Source organism: Coenobita brevimanus, chromosome 21, assembly GCF_032717465.1.
Source record: "Coenobita brevimanus isolate Jiangsu-jjx chromosome 21, ASM3271746v2, whole genome shotgun sequence".
In the NCBI taxonomy this organism is placed as follows: Eukaryota; Metazoa; Arthropoda; class Malacostraca; order Decapoda; family Coenobitidae; genus Coenobita; species Coenobita brevimanus.
Window position 1 is genome coordinate 37117763 of NC_136974.1, and position 17118 is coordinate 37134880.

Genomic DNA, 17118 nt, shown 5'->3' on the forward strand with positions numbered 1-17118 from the left:
ATTGTAATACAAAAAAAAAAAAAACATGTTAATAAGCCAGAAGGCTGTTCGTAACACACACACACACACACACACACACACACACACACACACACACACACACACACATCACCATGCCAGTATCTCTGAGTAATCCCCACCTTTTGTCTACCCCCAGCACGTGTGGAGCAGCCAGCCTCTCTTTACCCCTTCTCCGGACATTACCCATCACCTCAACATCAGAACCACCCACGGATCATCTCAATTAGGCTAGAGCTCTGGACAGTGAGTATTTGGAGATTTCGTAATGCCTTTTCCATAGCGATTTATTCTGCCTATAACGCCTTCATAGCCTGTTGTACGTTAATGTTGAATACTGTGCTGATATTAAGGTGGCATAAATAGCATACGAGTCAGTGTTAAGGTGCAGTGTCCAAAATAAATGTCTTATATCCTCCCTCTGTATACCTGCGATTCTCCTTTCTTCCCTCCCTCCCTCCCTCTCTCCCTCCACCTGTTACCCTCCCTCCCTCCACCTGTCACCTTTCCCTCCCTCCCTCCCTCCCTTCACCTGCTACCCTTCATTCCTCCACTTGCTACCCTCCTTTCCTCCACCTGTTACCCTTTCTCTCTCCTCCTCCTGCTTCTGCTCCTCCTCCTCCCCCCCCCATTTCCGGTTCGGCCGGAAGAGGCGGCGGGGGAGGAGAAGAGGGAATAGATGGAGAGGGGGAGGGTGGAGGAGGAGAGAAAAAGTGGGGGAGGGGAACAGGTAGAATGTGTGTGTGTGTGTGTGTGTGTGTGTGTGTGTGTGTGTGTGTGAGAGAGAGAGAGAGAGAGAGAGAGAGAGAGAGAGAGAGAGAGAGGTAAAATAAGTGTGAGGGAGGGGGTGGGTGGAGTGGGTGGGAGGAGGGAGGGAGGTAAGATGAGGTGGGGTGGAGGGGGGTGGCAGGGCGCGTGAGGTAGCCAATCAGCACTAAGCCAGGTAATGGTGGGGCCAATGGGAGCGGCAGTACAGCACGTGGCAATAACTAGCACATCCCGCACGCGCTGTCACGCATCACGCACCACAGCCCTCCCACACCCACTCCTACCCCTCCCTCACCCACCCTTACCCCACCCTCACCCTCCCACACCCACGCTACCGACACGCCGCTCGGAGAAGGGCGATTGTCTTTTTCTTAAACTAATTTTTGTACTCTAATAACCAACAGGATTTTTGTAACCTTATCTAGCCTCAATCTCAAAATACAGACAGTCATCCAATATAACCTCAAATCAGTAGTAGTAGTAGTAGTGGAACAGTTGTAGTATTTGTTGTTACCCTCGGCTGATGTGTCCTTAATCGCTAATGAAAGACTTACCGAACTGAAGGGGTTAGGCACATCACCAGTAACCATCTCTTACGCTTCGGGGACTTTTCCAGTAGTGCTGTGACTGACCTCTGACAATTGTATCCACTTTAGGAGAGACTTATAAGAGAATTGATGTACTTGTCCTCCTTCTGTCTTGTTAAAAAAAAAAATGACACGGAACAGAGAGAGAGAGAGAGAGAGAGAGAGAGAAATTGGTGTAAGACTATGGATGGATTATTGGATTACTGTTTGCTACGTCAGGAAGTGAAGGAGCGTTGTGGTGTTAGTGTGGATGTGATTAAATATGTTAAGGAGAAATAGTCTGAGTTGGTTTGGCCATGTGAGGAGAATGGAGAATGAGAGACTGACTAGAGGAGTGTATGTGAGTAAGGTGGAGAGGGAGAGGGGGAGGGAGACCGAGGATGAGATGGAGGAATGGAGTGGAGAGCCATATGAGAGGGAGGTGTGAGTTGGAAGAGGGCGGCGAACTTGCAGGGGACAGGGCGACATGGAGGCGATTTGTTTGTGGTCACTTATTGCGAGATTAAGACTTCTGGCGATAGCTAAGATAGATAGATAGATAGATTGATAAGTAGATAGATAGATGCAGGACTCATCTTTCTTCCAGCAGGACTCATTTTCCTTCATGCAGGACACATTTTCCGCCACCCAGGACACATTTGCCGTCACTACCGTCAATTCTTGCGTCCCATCCGCTTCCGGGCGCCATTGCCTGAAGGAGGAGCCAGAATTACACGAACGACTGAAGGCTGTTTGACAGAGAGAGAGAGAGAGAGAGAGAGAGAGAGAGAGAGAGAGAGAGAGAGAGAGAGAGAGAGAGAGAGTATAGATCATCCACTGTAAGAATAATTAGAATTTGTTTTATCAAGAACTGTACCCTTTTCACTCTAACTTGGCCTAAAATTTCCATCTCCCCATCTTCAGTGCTAAGTTGCAGCAATGTATCAACACTAGAACAGAATGCTAGTCACGAAAAAGTGCTATGGAGAGGATGCAGAGCCGTAGTACTAGAATAGAATACAAGTCACGAAAAAGTGCTATGGAGAGGATGCAGAGCCGTAGTATTATCTTTTTCTGCCGCTGAGCTATGTGAAATAAACTACAGAAAGTCTAAAATCTGGACCAAATTGAAATAAAAGAACTGCATGCGTAAAATTATGATCTTTTCAACATTATATTGAGTTGACCCAAGAGATCAGCACTAGAATATGGTGCTAGTGACAGGGGAGTGCTGTGCAAAGGGTGCTGAGCCGTAGTATTATTTAACATGAGGTAGGGCAGGTAAATTTTCTCCCTGCCTTCCTTCGCCCTCCCTGTGCCTTACTTCACCTTACCTACCTCTCCTCTCCCTTCCTTCATATTTTTCCGCCCTCCGCTCCATTCTACCTCCCTTCCTCCCTCCCTTCATTCTGCTTTCTTGTCTGCTTTCCTCCTTCTGTATCTTCTCCCTCGCTATCTTTCTCCCGCGTAATCTACCATTTTCTCCCTTCGCCTCTCCATCCCCTTTGCTCCCTCTCTACCTTCCTTCTTACCCTTCCCCCTATCTTTTCTCTCTCCCCCCTCTCTACCCTCTCCCTGACCCACTCTCTCTCTCTCTCTCTCTCTCCCTCTGGCTAATGATGACGTCAGCAGATTCTTCAGGTCATAATATCCGGTGGTCAGTGATTCTTCCTTCATTAGTCTCATTCATTCATTCTTCATTCATTCATTCATTCTTCATTCATTCATTCATTTTTCCTTCATTCATTCATTTTTCACTCATTCATTCATTCATTCTTCATTCATTCATTGTCAGTCAGTCATTCTTCATTAATTCATTCATTCATTTTTCATTCATTCATTCATTCACTTATTCATCCATTCATCATTCATTCATTCATTCACTTATTCATCCATTCATCATTCATTCATTAATTCTTCATACATTCATTCATTCATTCATTCATTCATTTTTCATTCATTCATTCATTCACTTATTCATCCATTCATCATTCATTCATTCATTCTTCATACATTCATTCATTCATTCATTCATTCATTTTTCATTCATTCATTTATTTTCTTTCCTACCTTTTATGTTTTCTTTCTTCCTGCCTTATTGTCTTATTTCGCCCTTCCTTCCTTTATTTCATTCCTTTCTCTTCATACTTACTTCCTTCCTTTTCTGCTTCTTTCCTTCATTCTTCCTTTCATATCTTATTTCCCTCCCTTCCTCTTTCATTCTTTCTTCCATAACTTATTTCTCTCTCCCTCCCCCTGTTCCTCCGTCCTTCCTTCCTTTCTTTCTTCCTTCATTCGTTTTATTTTCCTTCCTCTTCACTTATTCATTCTGTTGATCTTATTCATTCTTCCTTCATTCGCTTCTTCCTTTCTTCCTCTTCACTACTAATCTCATCCTTCCTTCCTTCATTCATTCATTTCTTCGTTCCTTCCTCTTCACTAATTCATTCCACCAATCTCATCCAGTCTTCCTTCACTCATTCTTCCATCCCTCCTTCTTCCCTTCCTTCATTCCCCTTCCTTCATTCATCTTCCTTAGTTCTTCCTTCCTTCTACTTATTATCTTTCTTCATTGTTATTCTTTATTCATCCCAACTTTCCTTTCGTACCTTCTTTCCATCCTCTTTTCATTCATTTATTCATTCATTTTTTTTTACAGATTATTAAATATCCGGCGGTCACTGATTTTTTCTCCTTCTCAAACTTCCTCTGTGTGACTTCCTTCCATCTTTCCTTCAGTTCCTTCTTTTCCCACCTTATTTCTTCCGTTTCCATTCATTTTTCCTTCATTTTTTTCCCTTCCATTATTTCTCACCAGGTTCCTTTCATCCATCCTTCTTTCTCTCCGTTGTGTCTCCTGTTTCCATCTTTCCCTCACTTCCTTCTTTCCCTGCATTCATTCTTTTTCTTTATTTTTACATTAAGAACATAGGATAACCACCCAAGGTCATTCCATCCTGTATCCTCGTATCATTTTATCATTCTTCATTCTTTTATTCCTTTCCTTCCTTCCCTCCTTCATTCATTCCTCCATTCATTGTTTCCTTCCATCACTCGTTCATTCATTTCTTCAGTTGTTCATTTTTTTTTTTTACATCATTCGGCGATTTCTTTTCATGACTAATTCATTCATTCATTCATTCCTCCATCCGTTCATCTTTCCTTCGTTCATCCGTTCATTCTTTTCCATCATCCGTACATTATTTTCCATCATCCGTTCATTCTTTTCTTCCTTCATCCGTTCATTCTCGCCATTCTTTATTCCTCGTTCATTCATTCATTCATTCACTACTTCGTTCTTTCGCTATTTCATCCATTCGTTCATTCTGTCCCTTCCTTCATTGTTCATTCTTTCCTTCATTCGTATATACATCCTTTCCTTCCTTCATTCGTTCATTTTTTCCTTCATTTACCCTTTCATTCTTCCCTTCATTCTTGCCATAATTCTTTCCTTCAGTCAGTGTTCCTTCATTCATGCCTTCTTTCGTTCCTTCGTTCGTTCCATCTCCTCACTTCATTCGTTTATTTTTTTCTTTCTTCATTCCTTCATTTTCGATCATTCTTTCCATTTTCCATTCGTTCATTCTTTCCTTCATTCGTTCATTCTTTCCGTATTTCCTTCGCTCTTTCTTTCCGTATTTCCTTCGTTCATTCTTTCCTTATTTCCTTCGTTCATTCTTTCCGTATTTCCTTCGTTCATTCTTTCCCTATTTCCTTCGTTCATTCTTTCCCTATTTCCTTCGTTCATTCTTTCCCTATTTCCTTCGTTCATTCTTTCCTTATTTCCTTCGTTCATTCTCCCTATTTCCTTCGTTCATTCTTTCCTTATTTCCTTCCCTCTTTCTTTCCCTACTTCATTCGTTCATTTTTCTAGACTTCCTTCGGTCTTTCCTCCTCCGTTCATTTTTTCCTCCAGTCGTTCATTCTTCTCTTCATTCGTTCATTCCTTTTTTTGTAGTCACTCCACCCTTGTTCCTGGTACAAGGGGCGATACCGGGAAGTAATACGAGATACTTTTAATAGTGCTGTAAGTGGCAAGTACTGGTTCACCTGTACAAGCTGTTTACCTTTCCTCAATAGTTAGGCTTCAAGACGTGGGAATTGTCCAAGAGTTACTCCCACGGTAACAGGTATGGAGGGGGGTGTAGGGGGGGATGTAAGGGGGAGGGGTGTAGGGGGGGTTTAAAGGAGAGGGTAGTGAGAGAAAAGAGAGAGAGAGGGGAGCTGAGATGAATGGAGGGTCGAGGTAGTCACTTTAGTTTGAGAGAGAGAGAGAGAGAGAGAGAGAGAGAGAGAGAGAGAGAGAGAGAGAGAGACTAAGAAAATCAAAGAAACAGGTACAAAACATAATCCATATACTCTACCATCAAACTAAGGAGTGTGTGTGTGTGTGTGTGTGTGTGTGTGTGTGTGTGTGTGTGTGTGTGTGTTTTAACTAAGAGAGGGAACAGTCGGGTATACACACTGCTCTGGAAAACATCGTAGCCCCTTTTCCTTAGCGATTTGTTTTGTTAAATCTTGATATTGTTTGGTATTAACTTATATCCTTAAAAATCTGTATATATTCCAAATTGCACTAGTAATATTCAAAAGCAACGTGAAGAATTAACCGCTAAAAAACGTGTAACGAAATCTTCAAACATTCGTGTGTGACGTAGATAATTGCTGTTGCTTTGTTGTATTAGAAGATGTAGGTTCGATCCAGTGAGGCTTTGTGTGTTTTATGGAGAGAGAGAGAGAGAGAGAGAGAGAGAGAGAGAGGGAGAGAGAGAGAGAGTTACGTAGATCACACAGACGCAACGTTTTTTCTAGGTGTTCTGCCCCCCCCAAAAAAAAAAATAGAATAAAATCAAATTACAGGTTTCAGCTAGAGAGAGAGAGAGAGACCGCAGGAGAAAGAAAGAATGGAAAAAAATTAAGACCTGACAAAAGGACGAAGAAACCTATATAACCAGTCCATTTTTTTCCCCCTCTCAGGTGAACGATAATAAAAAAAACGCAGGTGATGCTGAAAGGAAAGCCAGCGTAGAGCAAACCGGTTTTTCCTTAACTTTCGTTCGATTTTTGCTTGGTGTTGGTTCAAGGGGGGGGGGGTGTTGGAGTGGTCGGCGGAAGTTATAAATGGGTTTGGCTGGAGAGAGAGAGAGAGAGAGAGAGAGAGAGAGAGCATAGAAACATTGAAGAACTATAGGATGAATTTTTTTTTTCTCCATAAGCGAGTGCGGCAATCTCTCTCTCTCTCTCTCTCTCTCTCATAAACGATCCTGATATTCGCCTAGTACAGTACACCTACTTTCACATTATTATTATTATTATTATTTATTCCCTGCTTTTCACACTACATCATCTCATTCTAATGCTTACCCACCTGCTTTTCTACCTGCCAGCAGTCTCCTCTCCCTTCCCTACGCATCTTACCTGCCTTATTCCCACACCTTACCTGTATCTACATTATTTTCTCTCCCTCACTCCCTGCCCACCTACCTGTCTACCTACATATCTACCTAACTACCTCCTTCATTGCTTACTTACCAGCTTTCTTATCGCCCTTATTTACCCTCTAGCCTCCCACCTACGCACATTAACATATATTGCTTGAGATATTATTCTTTTTTGTTTTCTTTCTTTAGGAGGAGCAAGGAACACAAGATGCTGCAGTATCCTTCTCATGTCTCTCAGACGAGGAGGTAAGTTGTTGTTATTATTATTATTATTGTTGTTGTAGTTGTTGTTGTTAGTAGTAGTAGTAGTAAATAACCACCCAAAAGAGATCTAAATATTCTCCTGTGACTAAGATTTTCGTTTGCAGACCGAGATATGGAAATATTTTCTATTTTCATTCCCTTGTACTGCCTGCAAAACTAGTCTTTGTCAAGCCAGATAATTAATTGTAGTTCTTTGGTTAATATCTCCCTTTTAGCAAAAACAAATCTTAGTTTGTTATCGTGTTTTGTATTTTTCTTTATTGGCCACAGCCTTTCAAAAGTGAACTTACTTACGAAAGGGAATCAGTTATACGTTGCAGTTTGAGTTACTGGCCAGGTTTCTGAGAAAAGAAGAAAAGAAAAAAGGACAGGAAAGTGATGGCAAGTTGTTTTTGTATTAAGGTAGAGTAGACCTCAAGAGAGCATGTTCCAGTAATCTTGGCCAACGGTCCATGACACCCACAGTTGACCTCCAAGCAGTACCCATGTTCCTCTTTGTCGGGACCTGCCACCCCCCAACGGTCCGGCTCGTAACGGGAAACCAGTAAATACGAGAGAAAATTCGACTGTTGGGAGGCGAGCGATGAATGAAATACCGTCCTCTTTATCCCCCGCCCAGAGCAGCCAGAGAGCGAGAGCCGCCGCGCTGACCGTGTTCCAATACGCGTGGCTTTGGCTTTGCCGGATGTTAATTGCTCTAGTAGGCCAGTTAAATATTACACTTGAATTGCTTGAGTCTGCATCATTTTATATTTCACTGAGCTGCAGAGATTGGCGCTTGAATTTGCTTCCCCAGATATTTTTGCCAAACCTATCGTTGTGTACAGTCTTTAAAAAATGAAGTTTTATTTGAGTATAGTTTTCTCGAGCATGTTACTTTATTGAATTAAAAAACAGAATTTTAAAGCAGCATGCGACACCCAAATAATTTATTATGGTACTGTACTTAATACTAGAAAAAAGTAAACATTATAAAATTTTGTAAACTTCCGAAGCCAGTGTCAGGGAAGCTTTGAGATGGGGCGGTTCACTTGTAATCCAGCACTGATGCTCGACTAAACTCACCCGTCAGTCCACGTTTTTCAAGTGCCATAAAAACCTTCTAAATCCCTTCGCAGTGGAGCCATGACGCAACACAGGTGAGGCAAATATTCATGATCGTTTCTGCCTTACGTAAAGAGTGAACTAGATAACGTATATAGCGAGAAAACGCGAAATATTTAATGAGTGTGTGGGGGGTGGACCTGCGTCACTTGTTTGTCCACTGTGACGCCATAGGAAGAGCAGCGCTGGGATTTCAAAATATTTCGCTGGTAACAGAAATTCTTCGTCCTCGCTCATACTCTCACTCCATTTTTAATTGATTTCTTCATTATATACATATTTACAGACCAAATTACAACGAAGTATCAGATATTGTTGGGATAACATGCATTGATTGGAAATGTGCTAGGATGTGACGTTATTGAAAATGCGATTCGTATCACCCTATTAGTTTATGGCTCATTTCACACCTGACACAACCGATGAGGAGAGAGAGAGAGAGAGAGAGAGAGAGAGGAATGAAAGCAATGTACGGTAAGGAAGGAAGAGAGAGGAGAGCAAAATGAGGTTGGCAGAGAAGGGAAGAAAGGAAATAAAGTGGTAGAGATGGAAAGTGGAAGGGGAATCTCTCTCTCTCTCTCTCTCTCTCTCTCTCTCTCTCTCTCATTTTTTTCTTCCTGTCCCTCCTGCCTTTTTCCTTCATCCCTCCTTCCTTCCCTACCTGTCTCCTAACCTGATCCCTGGAGGAATTTCTAACGACCACTGGGGGAAATTGTGGTAGTTGTGGTTGTGGTAGTTTGGGTAGTAGTTTTGATAGATAAAAGTTATGGTAGTTTCGATGGTGGTAGTTGTGGTAGTTGCAGACATTGAGGTGCTTCTGATAGTGGTCATGATGGTTGTGGTAGTGGTAAAGAATGGAAATTGTGATGAGTGGTAGTTGTGGCTGCGTTAAGTGTGGTGATTGTGGTTATTATAGTGATTGTCAAGGCTGATAGTTGTGATACATGAGGTAGTGATGGATGTTGTGATTGGTAGTTGTGATGGTAAGTGTATGCCATTATTATTATTATTATTATTATTATTATTATTATCATCATCATCATCATCATCATCATCATCATCCATATGCATAGTAATATTTGGTGATGAAAATATATCAGGCTTATTCTAACATGGCCTAAAATTACCGTCTTTCCTTCTTGAGTGTTTTATGTCAATATATTAACTCTAGAATGTGCTACTGTTCACAAAGAAGCACTATTGAAAGGATGTCGAGTCAGGGTTGTCTGTTTCTGCCACTGAGCTACGTGAAATAAGCTGCAAAGGAACGAAAATCTGGGCCAAGTTAAGGTGAACGATGTATAGTAGTGGTGTTGGTAGCGGGGGAGGCCTTCACGCGGTGGCACAGATATGATAGGACGGTGTTGCTGCCCCCCGGTTATACAAAATTACAAATGCCACCCAGTTCCTTCCTTATTTCACTCGAGGCTGTGTGTGTGTGTGTGTGTGTGTGTGTGTGTGTGTGTGTGTGTGTGTGATATAGCAGGAATGTAATATAAATGCCATCGAAACTAGAGGATTATAAACTGCACTAACCCTTTCATGCCAAGAAAATATCGCAAACCGGGAAATGCAAGTTTCGGTTCGACAACTTCAGACAAATTACAAGTCTCTCTAACTCTTTCGTGCTTCTCTGCTTTCTTTAACTTTTTTCTTCCTTTTCTTCTTTAACTGCATCCTCCTCCTTTTCTTTAACAGCTTCGTTATTCTTTTCGTTCTTTATCTTCTTCGTCCTCCTCTCCTCTTTAATTTCTTTTACTCTGAATTTGATGATGCATATTGCTGTCTTGAAATTATGTCTGTCGTAATTAGAGAGAGAGAGAGAGAGAGAGAGAGAGAGAGTAATAGTAAAGCCCTAGGAATGCAGTAAAGGAATATACAGTATAGTTTTGGAAGAAAGGTTAAAAACTGTGTAATGTAGATTTTAATAACACAGGATGGTTTAAAAAGCATAATTATTAATCTCTTCCATCAGAGGACGTATTTTTGTCATTTTTTTACTTCCAACAGGTGTTTTAGTTAATGAAGGCTGTGTCTAACCATTCCAGTTCTGAGTCTCTCCTAACTGAATAAAGTAAGAAATATAAACAAAAAACAGTAAACAAAAAACAAAAAAAACAAAAGCAAAACAACAAAAAGAAAAAAACAAAACAACAAACATAAACAATGAACAACAATTACGTTACCGGATTGATGGGACTAACCATTTGACCGCGTTTTCTTTTTCCGTATTCTTCCTACTTTTCGGAGTCTTTATTCGGCATAGAAGAGATTTTTTCAAACTGGAATAGTTGGACATAGCCTTCTGTAACCCCTTCAGCAGGAGAGGCCTGTCCTAAACTGAATAAAATAGTTTGGAAGTAGAGAGAATCCAGCAAAAAGTGCGTCACTAAACTGAATATGTTAAGACGTGGAGCAAATCATGACAGGAAAGGGATTCGTATTTTGTACCTACCTTGGGTGCTTCTGTCGCCCCCCGGATGCCCCCCGGATGCTTCTCTCGCCCCCCGGATGCCCCCCGGATGCTTCTCTCGCCCCCCGGATGCCCCCCGGATGCTTCTCTCGCCCCCCGGATGCGTCTCGCGCCCCCCGGATGCATCTCGCGCCCCCCGGATGCTTCTCTCGCCCCCCGGATGCGTCTCTTGCCCCCCGGATGCTTCTCTCGCCCCCCGGATGCTTCTCTCGCCCCCCGGATGCTTCTCTCGCCCCCCGGATGCTTCTCTCGCCCCCCGGATGCTTCTCTCGCCCCCTCGGATGCTTCTCGCCGGTATGATGCGTCAGGAAAGAAAGTGAAGGGCGTGCAGGAAGTGTGAAGTATATCGAGTGGAGCAGTATGTCAGCTTCTGGCCTTCACTGCGCCTTGACACTTTCGTAGATGCTGTCACTGGTCGCAGAGGATGCTTATAGAACACGCGCAGAGATAAGACGTACAGTGAAGTAGAGTTGGCAGACACAGGTTCGATTTCCCGTCAGTCACTATGTCCGAATTATTGCTGTGGCTTGGATTTATGCCTTTCCAGTACACGAAGACCATTAAGGGTGACACTGTTTACTAAGTCCTAATCTTCGCGTAGAATAAAACACTCGGCACTCGAATTTATATCCACATGTCAAACTGTACTGCTGGATGAATAGGGAAAATGGGAAAACAGACTGCACCTCAGCACCTAACATTCTGATCGGCCCGAGAAACAGGGGAGATAACCCCGCACAGTGAAGGATGGTATACAGTAAGAGGTGGAAGTCAGTGTTTCGATTCCCGGGCCTTCAGTGTGTTGGAATCATGAAGGGAGTTACAGGCTTCATCCAGCAGGGCACACGGATCCACAAAATGATGATCGCAAAGTGTGTCTGATGCGTCAGTACTCTGTTTTCGTAGAGGTTTATGAACTGATGTAGTGGTGGTAATATAGTAATAACAGTGTGAGATTACGTCCACATATTTTCCTGTATTTCTACTTGAGCGTCATTTCTGGGGCGGCGGAAGTCCATCCAATATTCAGTGTGTTGATACACAGGACATTATTATTGTGCTGGGGTTCCTGTGACGGTATTATTTTGTTTTAAGTGATTAGCACTGTCCATTCATTCTTCATAGCTATACTTATTTTTTAATAACAAGGATTTCTTATTTCCATATTTATTCATTGCAGTAATTTATATGGGAATTGCAAGGAACATGTAGCCTGATTCACTGATTCTGTGCGCGGCAGCCCTGACCCAGCATCCGTTACACCATTGTCATCATTAGAATATAATGCTGCAAATGTGCATGGAAACGCAACTTGGATACCTACAAAAAAATTCAGAACTGCTCTCCATTTTTTGCCCTACTGCCCCACCCACTCCTATTTTTTTTTTTTTTTTGCTTTAAGACCAATTAACGGGATCGACCATTTTCGTATATATACATATATATATACATACATACATACTTATTATAATATATATATATATATATATATATATATATATATATATATGAGAGAGAGAGAGAGAGTTTGGGGGTGGGAGGGGGAGGAAGTGGGGGTGGGGGGAACTGCACCTGTTATGATCGCTGCCAGATTTGCCCGCGGCTCGCTTGTCTCACCATCCCTCCTGTTCCCCCCCCCCACCTCCCTTTAACTTCCTCCCACGCTTCATCTCCCCATCACCTTATTCTGTTTATCACGTTATCAGGTTTTCATCTGTCTCAACACTGTAAACCTGCATACGTCCAGGCTTCCTACTTACTACCTTTTATCGCTCCTACGAAATTTCCTTCAGATTCTCTCTCTCTCTCTCTCTCTCTTTCTCGGTGATCTGTACTGGTAGCGTCCAACCCCCATTATCCCCCCTTTCTTCCTCCCCCCTCCTTAATGACGGTCGTGTTGCACCTGTTGTTCTAGACACACACACACACACACACACACACACACACACACACACACACACACACACACACACATACACACACTTTCAGATGGGATTATTGGATGAATTTTAATGTCAAGATCATTATCATCATCATCATCATCATCATCATCATCCCCTGTTCCCTCCTAAAATATTGTGTTATAAACAGTTCGCATCAACCCCTTCAGCACGATGGCGTTTGTTATTTTACCCTCACTGCAGATATACAGGTTTTAGTCAGTTTGGGAGAGCTGTCATGGTGAAGAAATTAAACGATGAAAAAAAATATATATATATATTGCTTTGAACGGATAATAGTGTTGGTAAATGAAGTAAGAATTAGAGAGGGGGGGAAGGGAGAGGGTTTAGAGAGAGAGAGAGGATGCTGGGGGTCACTTCCGGTCACCGATCAGTTGCCTCAAGACACACTTTTTGTCTTGGTTACCCTTGAGCAGTTCCTCCCTCCTTCCCTCGCTCTCCCTTGTCACCCTTTCTCTCTCTCTCTCTCTCTCTCTCTCTCTCGTATGTTTGAATCCTGTGGTACTCTGCCCTTAATACAAACGCTTGGCATGATCAAAAATAAATAAATAAATAACGAATCAGGTAATTAACAGGGTAACAAGAGAATCCTTTGAATGAACAGGTTAAAGTATAGCTACGAAAAATTATATATATTAAGCCAAAAAAAAAAAAAAAAAATCTGGCTTTGAGAATTAAAAAAAATAGTGAAGCTTTTTGTCCCCTGTGTGTGTGACTTGGAAAATTTTTACTATTATTATTATTATTATTATTATTATTTTCTTGGATATTATAGTTTCAGTTTGTTTGTTTTTTCGTGTTTTTCTTGGTACGTGCATTTTCTTTTGCCATTGTGTGTGTGTGTGTGTGTGTGTGTGTGTGTGTGTGTGTGTGTGTGTGTGTGTTTTTAGGTATTATTTTTCCTTTTTTTTTTCCTGTTATTTTTATAGTTTTCATTTATACTCATTAATATTTTTCCCTTATATGAAGCTTATCCCCTTTGCTGCCGCGTCACCCAGTCTGTATTGAAATTCTGGCCAATATCAGACGATTTTGTTCAGCTGAGAAAAACCTTCGTAATCAGAGAGACGAATATGGGTTTCTTTGGCTAACACCAGATGATTTTATTTAGTTAAGGAAATATTATTAGAGGGACGTAGAGGTTATTTGTATTTCAGACGATTTTATTCAGCTGAGGGAAATTATAGCAATGGGACATATAAACTTCAGGTATTTCAGACGATTTTATTCAGCTGAGGGAAACTGTAGTAAAGAGAAATATAGGCTCAAGGCATTTCAGACGATTTTATTCAGCTGAGAAATTATAGCAGAGGGACGGAAGGCTATAGATATTTAATGCATACTGACACCAGACGATTTTCCTCATCTGAACATCATCCTGGCAGTCAAAGGGTTAAGTGACAGCCATAATCCCCTGAAGTCCAACCCCTCTAGTACCGTGACAGCTTATTTATCTTATTTCCTTATCTTTTATCACCAGACGATTTTATTTATCTGGCGGTGGATCTCTTAATGGCTAAATGGAGACTAGTTCAAACCCCTTCACCTCGAGAAACCGTCCCTAACCTACCTAAAATCCCTCGGGTGTAGCAAGAATAAAGCCAGATATTTGTTTTACTGGGGGATATGAAGGTGTTGCTAGAGAGAGAGAGAGAGAGAGAGAGAGAGAGAAAAGGGAGGTAAGTAGAGCCAGAAACGACACTTCCCTCCCTTCAGGCGGCGTTAGCCCTCCAGCCACTCCTCCGGTATGCCCTCCGTCTCTCCCACTCTTTCCCTCCCTACCTTCTCTCTTTCCCTTCATCTGCCTCTCCCTCCCTTCTCTCTCTCTCTCTCTCTCTCTCTCTCTCTCTCTCTCTCTCTCTCTCTCTTTCTCAGGTAATCATATTTTGTTAGTCAGTTTCAGTCATTCATCCATGTGCATATTTATTTACTTCAATATATATATGTATGTATGTATGTATATTCATGTCCACGTCTTAATCTCATTTACATTTAACTACTACCGTTTATCTATGTAAAATACCTCCGAATATATAGCCATTTAACTGTAGATATCGTTTTGTCGAATTCATCCCCCCTCCCTACATTTCATCCATCCATCCACTCAGTTACCCATCCATTCATTCATTCACCCATCTCTCCATTCACACACCCAGCGATTCCTTCATTCATTCATCTACCCACGCATAAAAACATGCTATCTGTTTACCTTCATGTCTGACTGTCTTCATTCATTATTATTTAATCTACTCCTCCATTCATAAATTCGTTCATTCATTCAAAAGTTATCTTTGTCATACGTCTTATTCCCCCCCTCTCCTCTCCTCTCTCTCTCTCTCTCTCTCTCTCTCTCTCTCTCTCTCTCTCTCTCTCTCCATGCAGTCCCTTTTTCCTCTCTTTCCCTTTTTTCCCCCTTCCTTCCCGTCCCCATTCTCTGTTCCTCTCCCCTTCCCCTTTTTCTCATTTCCTTACCTCTAATCCTTCCCCTATCACTTCTCTCCCTTTCCTCTTTCCTGCCAACCTCCCCCTTTTTAACCATTCATTTTCTCCCCATCCTGTGTTTCCTCCCTTCCTCCCTTACTGCTCTCCCTCTTGCCCCTTCTTTCTCTCCCTTCCATCTTTACTTCCCTCCCTTGATCCATACTTTTCTCCCACTCTTTTCCTTTATTTCTCTTCTTTTCTTCCATCCTCTTCATTCGTCTCCTTTCCCCTTTCCTCTCCTCCCTGATTTCCTCCTCTCCTCCCTTTTTTCTTCCCTCCTCCCTCTATCCTGCTTTCCTCTCCATCCGTATTTCCTCCCTGCCCCTCTCCTCCTTGTTTTCCACCTCATTTCCCTCTTACCTTCCTCTCCCACTGTTCCTCCCTTTTCTCCCTGTTTGTCTTTCTCCCTTCCTCCCTCTACCTCCTCCTCCCAGCACGCGACCTGCACGTTCCCTAATGGTGGGAGATGATCCACGCGCACGCACTCCCACACGCCTCTCTCCCTCTCTCATTTTCACGACTTTGTTCTTCCTTCTCTCCACTTTTTCTCTCTTTTCCCTCCTCCTCCTCTTTTTCTCCCCTCCTGTCATTTCCTTTATTGTATATTTTTCCTTTCACTTTATCGTTCCTTAATTTCTTCTCTCTCTCTCTCTCTCTCCCTCCCTCTCCCCACCTTTTCTTTCATCCTCCATTTTTTCTCCCTCCATTCTTCCATCCTTATCATCTTTTTCCTTTTTTTTTCTTCCTTTTCTCCATTCCTCTTTTTACCCCGTCTTTATTTCCTTCTCTTTCACCCATCTTTCTTCACGCTTCGTCTTCTCCTCTTTACTGTATTCTGCCACTTGCTTCATTTCTTCCTCCCTGTGTCTCTTCTCCCTATTTTTTTTTTTTAATCTCCCTTTCCTGGCTTCTTCACTCGTGGGGGTCAAAGGTTAGGGAGCCACAAGGGTCATTGAGAGCCCCTCCTTCCGTAGCCTAAGGGAGAGAGGGAGAGGTGGAGAGAAAGACGAAAGGTGGAGGGGAAGAGAGAGAGAGGGAGAGGTGGAGGGGAAGAGAGAGAGAGAGGGAGAGGTGGAGGGGAAGAGAGAGAGAGAGGGAGAGGTGGAGAGAAAGACGGAAGGTGGAGGGGAAGAGAGAGAGGGAGAGGTGGAAAGACAGAAGGTGGAGGGGAAGAGAGAGAGAGAGTGGGAGAGGTGGAGAGAAAGACGGAAGGTGTAGGGGAAGAGAGAGAGAGGGAGATGTGGAGAGAAAGACGGAAGGTGGAGGGGAAGAGAGAGGGGGAGAGGTGGAGAGAAAGACGGAAGGTGGAGGGGAAGAGAGAGAGGGAGAGGTGGAAAGAAAGACGGAAGGTGAAGGGGAAGAGAGGTGGAAAGACAGGTGGAGGAAAGATAGAGAAGGGGGAGAAGAAAGGAAGGTGGACAGGAAGGAAGGTTGAGAGAGAGGGAGGGGGAGAGGAGGGCTAGGAGAAAATGGAGGGAAGAGAGGGAAGTAAAATGAGAAAAGAGTGAGGAGAGAAGGAAGGAAGGAAAAGAAGGTGGAGGGAGGAAGAAAGGGGAAGGGGGGCAGAATGAAGAAGAGGGAAGAAGAAAAAGGGGAATGGAGAGAGAAGTAAGATAAGGGAGGGAGTACACGGTGAGAATATAGAAGAAAACAGAAAAATGAAATGGGGGAGAGAAGGAAAGTAAAATGTAAAAGTAGAGGAAGGAAGGAGTGGGGAAATGAGTTGAGAATGGAAGGGATGAAAGAAGAATGAAGCCTGGGAGGATGGAAGGGGAGAAGGGAATCCCGGGGAGGCTGGAAGGGGACAGGGGATTAGGTGGGAGGCAGTAAAAATGTCAGAGTAATCACCGACACACACATTTAGGGTTAGCCGTTGTTTCCACTCCTAATGCTCTACTCACTCTTACAAATTCTTCCCTTTGTTTTATTAATCAATATGGCCATAACATCTGTGCATACTCACTGCAATCCCGTTATCAACAAACATCCTTACTTCACATCTTGCAGCAGCTGCATTTTTTCCATCTCATCCCCTCTCTTCC